Consider the following 9,163-nt stretch of genomic DNA (forward strand, 5'->3'; position numbering starts at 1 on the left):
GATATCGTTATGATCAATTAATGGGACTTGGCCGGAAAGTGTTCTTGCCTCTATCATTAGCTCGGGTAGTCTTAGTTTCTGGTCTTTCAGTCACCTTTCAATGGCTCCCTTAATTATGTGCGAGGAATTTCCCTCATCGAGTAATGGGAAGCGGGCTAGTCCCCGAAAATGCCCGTTCCTTTGTCGTTGGGGCCCAAAATCTTCCTTGCTTGCAGAGACTGATTTTCTTGTGTCTGAATCAATCAATAGGTGCATCAATCAATCAGAAGAGGAGTCAGAGTCAAAAAATGTGTCCCACGGAATCTCATTTTGAACATGAACATGAGATGGAGTGGCATATTTTCTTAATCAATCCTCTCTTTGGCCACCCAACCCACATGGGGCCATATACCGAAAAAAAAGGGAAACTGAATGAACTTGGACCATTCATTAATATAATGAATCAAATCCGAACGGACTTCTCCAAGACTAAAAGAAAGGCAAATTTCCGTCTATTAATGGTTCTGACTTGCACTCCTTCAAGCCTTTGAATAGGGATCAGTCTTTCTCAAATTCTCTCTCCTTTCAGTCGAGCCTTGTTCATTGACTCCTTCTTAGTCGAGCTGCTTCGCACCTTTCAGTCTCGTTATTTCATAACCTTCGGACCATTCCAGATCCCTTTCTAACTTGACCCACGGTGCCTCCTGCCTCATCTCTTGGCTTGAAATGAAACTCCCCACCTTGTTCATTGACTTTCGCTTATGCGCGAAGGAAGTAGCCAATTCAAAGAAGAAAAATCAGGCATGGTAGGTACCGCCTCAATGAACAAGGGCTGACTCTTTCTCTGAAAGGCGGTCATCTTCGATCCTTTACCTCTTGTCCGGATCTTCTTTCAGACGATCTGACCCGAGAATGAACCCAAAGGGCATTCGTGAGGGTGTGCCCTCTCAAATTCTTTGACCCTTGCTTGCTCTTGCTTGTTAATACGGGATTTGACCCTTTATTCTTCATCTGAGGACCTTTGAATGTCCGGTTTTCTGCCTTTGGGGAATTGTCAACCACGCTCCTTTTCATGCGTCCGGGAAAAAGGAAGTGAGATTGAGAAAGAGATGGTAGGCTTTCTCTTTCGTACTTATTTTAGGTTATTGATTTTGGACTTTCTTCTTCCTTCATTTCGCCCCAGCCTCCTCTCAAATTCTTTGAGCCTTGTTCATCGACCTCTCAAATTCTTTGAGCTTTGCAATTATAAGGGGTCCTCAATGAGAATAAAGTCAAAGACTTTGAGTTGCACTCCTTCAAATTTCAAGGATAAGGACCCGCAAATTCTTTGCGCCTAACCGCTCCTCTCCTTCTTAGTCGAGCTGCTTCGCTCCTGTCCTTCTATTCTACGCTTGATTCTGCTTCGCTCCTCTCCTTCCTAACCTCAGTCGAGTGGCTTCGCTCTGAACCTATATTTGAAACGTAGAGTACCTTCGCTCCTCTCCTTCCTAACCTCAGTCGAGTACCTTCGCTCTATTTCAAACTACGAGTACCTTCGCACCCTATTGTTTTGAGTCGAGTTATTTCATTGAATAATAATCGTCGGGCTCTGAACCTTATCAGTCGAGCTGCCCTTGTTCATTGACTCCTTATCAGTCGACTTTCTTCGAACCTCCAAACAAAGTCTCGGTCCTCTCCCCCTATCGTCGGCGAGCTGCTTCGCTCCTTCGCTCCTTCACAGTCCTTTCGCTTCGCGCCTCCTTACCATATTAGTGGAATGAACAAGTCACCTGGACCCGTCCTTAGTCGTATATTCCACTCTCTCTTTATCCAATGAGCTTCTCTCTTTCTTTTTTCTTGAGGGCTTTGACCCTTTATTCGCAAATTCTTTGCGCCTCCGTAGCTTAATGCGAGCCCCCTCTCAAATTCTTTGAGTCTTTCTTTTTCTCAAATTCTTTGAGCCTTCTGTGGTCTCATTGATAAGGACATATTAACCTCTTCCATTCTGAGTTGCACTCCTTTGAAGGATAAGGACCCGCAAATTCTTTGCGCCTACTCCGCCTTCCTAACCTCACTCGAGAACTTTCAGTCGCTTCTCTCATTCTTCTCACCTTTCAGTCGAGTTATTTCATAACATCTGGACCTTTGTTTTTGGACCGCTAAGTGGGAATATATAGGATGACTCCGGTAATAAGGAAAAGTGACCCGCAAATTCTTTGCGCCTATAAAATCAGTGAATAAAGGCTCCCCATTTTTTCTTAGTCTTTGCGGTCCGTCCTAGCTTAATTAGAGGGTAGTGGGCTTGGCCTATTAGTTCGAACTTGGCTCCGCTCCATAAATCAGTCCAAGAAATTCTATGGAATAAAGAGGTTCAATGGGTGGTAATTGCTGTCTTCACGGAAAGCCTTGTATCCGAGAGTTAGCTGTAGGGCATGGGTTGAGTCTAACTAGTGGATGAGCGGAACGAGCTGTGGAGCGGGGGTTAGGCCTAGCTGCGGTCTCTTCCTCTTTCTCTGCTCCTTCTATCTCTCTTGTCCTAGCTCTTCCTTTTGAGAGAGAAAGGAGAGAGTGAACCCGAAGGAAGGTCTTTAGGCGCGAATACACTAAAGCTAGGACCGAAGAAGATGGTGGAGGAGGTTCGTTAGGAGGGGGAGCAGCTCTTCTTGCAGGAGAAGTAGGTCAACTTGCACTCCTTTACATAAGCTACGCCCTTCTTCATTGACTCCTTCTTAGTCGAGCTTCTTCGAACCTTTCAGTCTCAATCAAATTCTTTGACCCTCTCCTTCTGTTTTGAGTCGAGAAAAACTCAACTCCTAACCGCTCCTCTCCTTCCTAACCTCAGTCGAGTGGCTTCGCTCCTCTCCTATATTTTCAACTACGAGTACCTTCGCTCTGAACCTTCCTAACCTCAGTCGAGTACCTTCGCTCTATTTCAAACTACGAGTACCTTCGCACCTGAATTTATCTACGAGTCCCAAATTCACTAATGAAACTAATCTGGACCTTTGTTTTTTGAGTTCTTGAGTTAGCTCCGGAACAGCCAATCCCGTAGGTCTCTTTCTCATGTCTTGTTAACGGTTGAGTTGAAGTAGCTCGTACTCTGATCCCGGCATGAGATCCCTTTCTGATGTCCCGGTTCTGATGAGGTTAGTGCCCACTACGCGGTCAGAGGTGGAGGTGAGTTTCATAAGTACGAGAAGGCGAGATGGAATGAATTCATTAAGTGAGAGTGAGTTGTAGAACGAGAAGGAAGTCGAATACAGGCTACGACCGAATCAGTCTCGACTGGTGGATGGAGGAAAGGAGAGTCATAAGTCGACCTTGCCCTTTTCATGAGTAGTTCTCTCTTTCTTTCGGAGTTCCGGTACTACTATCTCCTTCTTATTGAGTTCATTCTCTTCATGGTATGGGGTCGAGGTGTAGCGCAGTCTGGTCAGCGCATCTGTTTTGGGTACAGAGGGCCATAGGTTCGAATCCTGTCACCTTGATGTGGTATTTGTCTTCTAGAAAGTTCACGAGAAAGAGGTTGAGTCTGCCTACCCGTGATCTAGCGCCTCGTCTCGATTGCTTTCCGTTCGCCGATCTTCTTCTTCGGAGCTATCGTTCCAGAAATTCACGTCCAATTCAAACCAGAATGAAGAACTGACGAAGAAAGAATTCATGAATTCAGTCAAGATTCAGTCAGTGATCCATGAGGAAAGCATGAACTATCAGATTCCCACCCAATTCAATCATGAACAAAGCATGAAAGAAAAGATGCGATTCGTCGTTGCACTATCATAGTCAGTGAAGAATGAATGAAATCAATGGCATGAAATCAGAGAGATGATTCCCATTTCATCAATGCATTAACGAAGAAAGAACTCAAATTCTTTGACCCTTATCTCATTCTCTATTTCGAAATGTAATAATTATCCTTCTCTATCTACATTGAAGAAGAACTCATTCTCAATTTCTCGGTAGTTTCAGCGTCCGAAGGACTGATTTATCCATATGAACTTCAAGTTCTCTTTCTCTTTCTCAAACTAGACGCCCACTTAGCCCCGTCAGTGGCCATAGGCGCCCGCGAAGCCTAGGCTTTCTTCTTTCTGGGATAGGCAGAGTACAAAAGAGAAGGAGAAGATCGATTGAGGAAAGCATGAACTATCGTTATAGTTGTGGAAAGTAGATCTTGATTCTTCTTACCACCTTCTTTGAGAAAAACCAGCAAGAATAATGGCTTTGATTCAAGCCGGTCAAAGTCTGGCAGAGTAGAAAATTCGAACTTGCTTCAAGACAGAGAGTTCAAGCTATGACGGTAGTTCTGGCGAAGTCTCTCTCTCTCTTCTTCCATTAGATTTGTACGGGGAATCATCATTCTCACTCCCTTTCCGAAGAGCTACTGACTGAGGAAGACTTGGTGCGAGACCGAGTTGGATCGAAAGAAGCGGCTTTCCCGGATTGAGTAGGGGACTAAGCTATCTCAAGAGAGTAGGAGCCTCAAGCGCTTTCAATTCGAAGTTAGAGTCAGTGGCGCTCAATCTCCAGCTCCCCCGAGCAGCCTTTCCCGATAGGGTCTTGAGTGAGTTATTGCCTTTCTCCCTTTCATAGGTTAAGTGAGTCACAACAATCGTCAGCGAGAACTAGATATTTCTATAAAGTAGGCTTACTGAGGGTATTTCATAAGACAGGAGAATTCTCAGTGTCGGCTACGAAAGGCGAGACCAGTCAAATTCTTTGACCCTAGGCTTGATTTTCATATTCAAGATTCCACTCGCAAATTCTTTGCCCCTTATTCATTGATTGCGCTTGCACGAGTCCTAGTCTTTTAGTGGTCTGTAATTAAGCTAGTCCTCACTGCTTTCATTGAAAAGGTCCAATTCAGATAGAGGCGCAATGAAATATGCGAGGAGTTGAGTTGATAAGGACATATGAACCTGAAAGGTGCGAAGGTACTCGTAGTTTGAAATAGAGCGAAGGTACTCGACTGAGGTTAGGAAGGAGAGGAGCGAAGGTACTCTACGTTTCAAATATAGGTTCAGAGCGAAGCCACTCGACTGAGGTTAGGAAGGAGAGGAGCGAAGCAGAATCAAGCGTAGAATAGAAGGACAGGAGCGAAGGTACTCGTAGTTTCAGATATAGGAGAGGAGCGGTTAGGAGTTGAGAAGAATGTGAAAAGCGACTGGAAAGGTGCGAAGGTACTCGTAGTTTTAGATATAGGGAAGGCGCAAAGAATTTGCGAAAGAGAGAGAAGAAAGATTCTCTTTTGTTGAGAGCCTCTTATATCCTTTCTTTCATAAGTACTCCTTCTCCTAGGGCTCCGCTCCTTCCATTGCCTGATTTTTCTTCCTTTCAATTCAAACCTTGAATCTCTTCTTTGACTTTATTCAAACAATATCCCTTATGGAGCCTTGAACTTCTTTTTCTTCAAGGATAGAAAACCACTCTTTCTTTCCCTGGACTTGTTTGTAGTTGCTTGCTTACGCAATTCTTTGATTAGCCCTGAGACTTTGACATCTTGCTTTGCTTGTCCCTTTTCATTGATTCATTGATCCTCTTTATTCCATAGAATTTCTTGGACTTCTTGATTCCACTTGAGGAAGTTGTAAAGCGAAAACCTATCGCATCTTCTATAAGAAAGTTCAGTGCTGTCGAAAAACTCAATTGGAACTTTAGCAGAGTAGAAGGCTGTAAACTCAGACCCTCACTCGAACTGGCAATGGCTGGGACCTTATCGCTTCGATTCGAGACTGAGTCAGTCTCCATTCCTCATTAGTGAAAGAACTCCTTCTCAAATTCTTTGACCCTTCTCTACTCTTCAAGAGTTCTATACCTGCTTGACTCACTAACTTAGAAACTGAAAGAGAGATTCAAGGTCCGTGGTAGCTTAATTAGTCGCACTCACTTACTCGTCAGAAAGGAAAGCATAACTTCGGACCTTCTATTGTTAACATCGGCTAGACAGTATAGGCTCTGGCAACTTTCAAAACCTCCAACTCTCAGTCAGCGGATGGTCCTACTTACTATACTATGACAAAGCTCCTTGTCTTCTCTCTCGCTCGGTCCAAAGCGTGGATTAAGCCATACCGCTTCAAAGGTCCGGCTCCCTTCTTTTCCTTAGTCTTTCTTTTCCAAGATTTCTAGCTTTTCTTTCAGCTGTAGAAGCTACGTCGGAACAAGCGAAATCGTAATTAAGCGAGACATTGCCTTTTACCGGTACGTGGTAGTTTAATTAGCAAGTTCAATTCTTCTTCTAGGTACTTTGCCCTGTGCCCTCAAACCCCTTATCAATGCTTTTACAAGATTCATCTTGCTAGCGGCTCAACCGGCTGGAAGGGACTGATTTCAACCCCCCCCCCCTTGTGACTATCTGAGAAAAAGTAGACCATACCATTCGTGACCCAAAGAATAATAAATAAGGAAGACGGAGAAGGCATCCTGAATTTCTTGATAGTAGTAGGAGTTCTTGTCTGCTTTGGTCATGAATCTGCCGTGAAAAGGCATCGCTTGACTTTCTGGATTCTTGAAAAGAGTAGTTAGCAGGCAGGGGTTCTTTTTTGGTGGTTCAGTGAACCGAGGGTAGGTCCTTTGCTCCTGAGTCTTTCTTTCCCGCCTCAATGAACAAGGCGCAAAGAATTTGCGACGGGTCCTCCGGTCTTCATACTCCGAAGCAAAAACAAAGGCTGAATGAATATGAGTTCCTTCGTCTAGTATCATTCTCAAATTCTTTGATAAGGAGTTCCACAAATTCTTTGCGCCTCTCCTTACAGATGAATATGGATTTCTGACTCGTCCGGAGGTTCATATGGAATTGACTGAGTTCCACTCCTAATAAGGGAGAAAGTCCTTCTTGAAAGGCTACGTGGATCACTGAAATCATCTTCTCATTCAGACAGAATCAAAGAATGAAAACCAAAGAAAAGAATGAGAGAAATCCATATTATGAATGAATTAGGCAAGGAGAAAAGAAGGAAGAATCTTTGATGAACAAATAGCGAGACTAAAAACTGAAAGAAAAGAGAAAGAAATTGAACTATTTTGATGCCTCTTTCTTTCTCGGTAGTTCTAGCTTTTTCTATCTTTCTTCTTCTTTTCTTGATCAATCTCTGAATGAATGTCTTAAGCAAATGATCTGAGATCAACTCATCCTTTCAAACTTGGCAATTTCTCGGTTCTTGCATTTTTTGACTTTTTCGAATCTTGATATTTCACGATAATAGATAAAAAAAATCAGGCATTTGACTTTCTTTCTTGCTACAAAGTGGTTTGCTCTCCTTATCAGTCGAGCCCTTGCATTTTCTGGGATTCTTGGATTTGAAATCTAGCACAAAGATGTCAAAAATCTAGCTCTTCAATCTAGCAGATTAATTTTGAGCTTCTTTCATTCTCAATTCATTCATTGATTTGTTTTGAGTCTCGTTATTTCATAACCTTCGGACGGACCCTTATTTAATCCTTGTTTATATCCATATTCACAGTCGATCTTCTTCTTCCCGTCCTCCGTCCTACAGTCGTCATTCAATGGAATATGAACCCGTCCTCCAGACCTCTTTTATCCTAACTACGGGCTCAAAGAATGTGAAAAGGAATTGAGTGGTCTCATTGATAAGGACATATTCATCTGTGGATCAAAGAAAGCCTAGGCTTTGAGCCTTTGTTCTTCAATATTCTTTTCACCCTTTATTCTGAGTTGCACTCCTTCAAGCCTTTGAATAGGGATCAGTCTTTCTCTCCTTTCAGTCGAGCCCTTGTTCATTGATGAAGATGAATATGGATTTCTTAAATAAGGGTCCGGACTAGCTTAATTACCCTCAACTCCTCTCAACTCCTACGGAGCCTCAGTCGTCATTCAATATTCTTTTCTCTTTATTCGCAAATTCTTTGCGCCTTTGTTTTTGCTTACCGGACCCGTCCTACAGTCGTCTTCAATCTACCATATGAACTTTTTAGTAGGTTTGGAAGTCCGACTATCGGTCAAATTTCTAATGAAGCGAAGGTCCCCTCTTTTCTTATGGTGAAGATGAAAGCTTGATAAAGCTCTAAAAGGGTTGGTTACTATTGACTGACAACCATAGCTGTTACAGTCACTCAATGGAAATCTTCGCCTTTGGAATGAAGATGGATGAGCAGGCACTTGAACCTGGAACTGATGAAATTCCGGGGGTTAGTGAATATGGAATTGAATGACTCCTAACGGAGCGGTCCGGAGGATAGGCTTGATTTTCACAATGTAGATGTATCAAAGATGGAACTCAAATAGCGAGACATGACCGCGACTGAAGATGAAAGTACCGTTGAAAAGACCAAAGGAAGGGGGGGATACCTGTAATAAAGCACAGGCTAATACGAGCCGACCAGAAGAAGCAAGGCTTAGATTACCAGATCCTGGACACACCTCTTTTCTAGGTTTTTTTCTGCTTCAAACTTCCGTACCAATTCATTGCCCCGATTTGAGAAAGAATGGGATTCTTGGCTAGAAGAAAGGTTCTGTGACATGGACGCCCTGCCCAACTAACTCGGTCGGTTGGCCCACCTAACAGATGATGAGATTCTCGATCGATTTGATCTTCTTTTCCCTTTTCTTTCTCACTATTCATTCTATGAGAGATAGGGGGGAGCTTTCGATCAAGATGTTCTCGCCTCCCCTCTTCGGGCTCTCGCTCGAATCTCCACCTTTATGCCTTGGTAGGCTTTCTTTCTGATATACCTCGCCAATCAAAGAGAAAGTTTGAGCATGGGCTCATCATCTGATGCAGAACGGATTGAATAAGCACCATCCATCACCAATCACATTCCACATCCCACTGAAAACAAAGATCTTCCTCGGGGGGACTCCTCTATTCTATTTCGAGAAAGGCAGTCCAGCAACATGAAAGTGGAATAGAGAGGTCCGACGACTTTGAGTGGTTGAATATGAAAATCAAGCCTATCCTCCGGACGGATGAAAGTACAGGAAGGAGTTTGACTGCTGGGATGGGATCGGATCCATCCTACTCGAAGCACTCCACCACTACAGATTTTGCCTAGGGTTGGATAGGCAGTAGAGATAGGAACTCCTCTCTGTAGGGCTGGCTTTCAAGACAGAGATTTCCTACTCCTGCCCGAGCTTTCCGATCAACCAATCCCCTAATTTCAGGGGCATCTCTATCCCACGTAGCGGTAGGGCCAGGGATCACTAATTAGTCGAATGAGCCTATCCCTCTGGCCTATCATTGTTGGGTCGATC

General features: G+C 43.7%; 1 non-coding gene across 1 annotated transcript; it reads left to right on the forward strand.

The window, feature by feature from the left end:
- Window positions 1–3,371: 3,371 nt before the first annotated feature.
- TRNAP-UGG (transfer RNA proline (anticodon UGG)) lies at window positions 3,372–3,446 on the forward strand. Its single transcript has one exon. It is a non-coding gene; the product is annotated as a tRNA-Pro (tRNA).
- Window positions 3,447–9,163: the final 5,717 nt, after the last annotated feature.

This window comes from Cucumis melo, unplaced genomic scaffold (genome assembly GCF_025177605.1).
Source record: "Cucumis melo cultivar AY unplaced genomic scaffold, USDA_Cmelo_AY_1.0 utg002112l, whole genome shotgun sequence".
Classification (NCBI taxonomy): Eukaryota; Viridiplantae; Streptophyta; class Magnoliopsida; order Cucurbitales; family Cucurbitaceae; genus Cucumis; species Cucumis melo.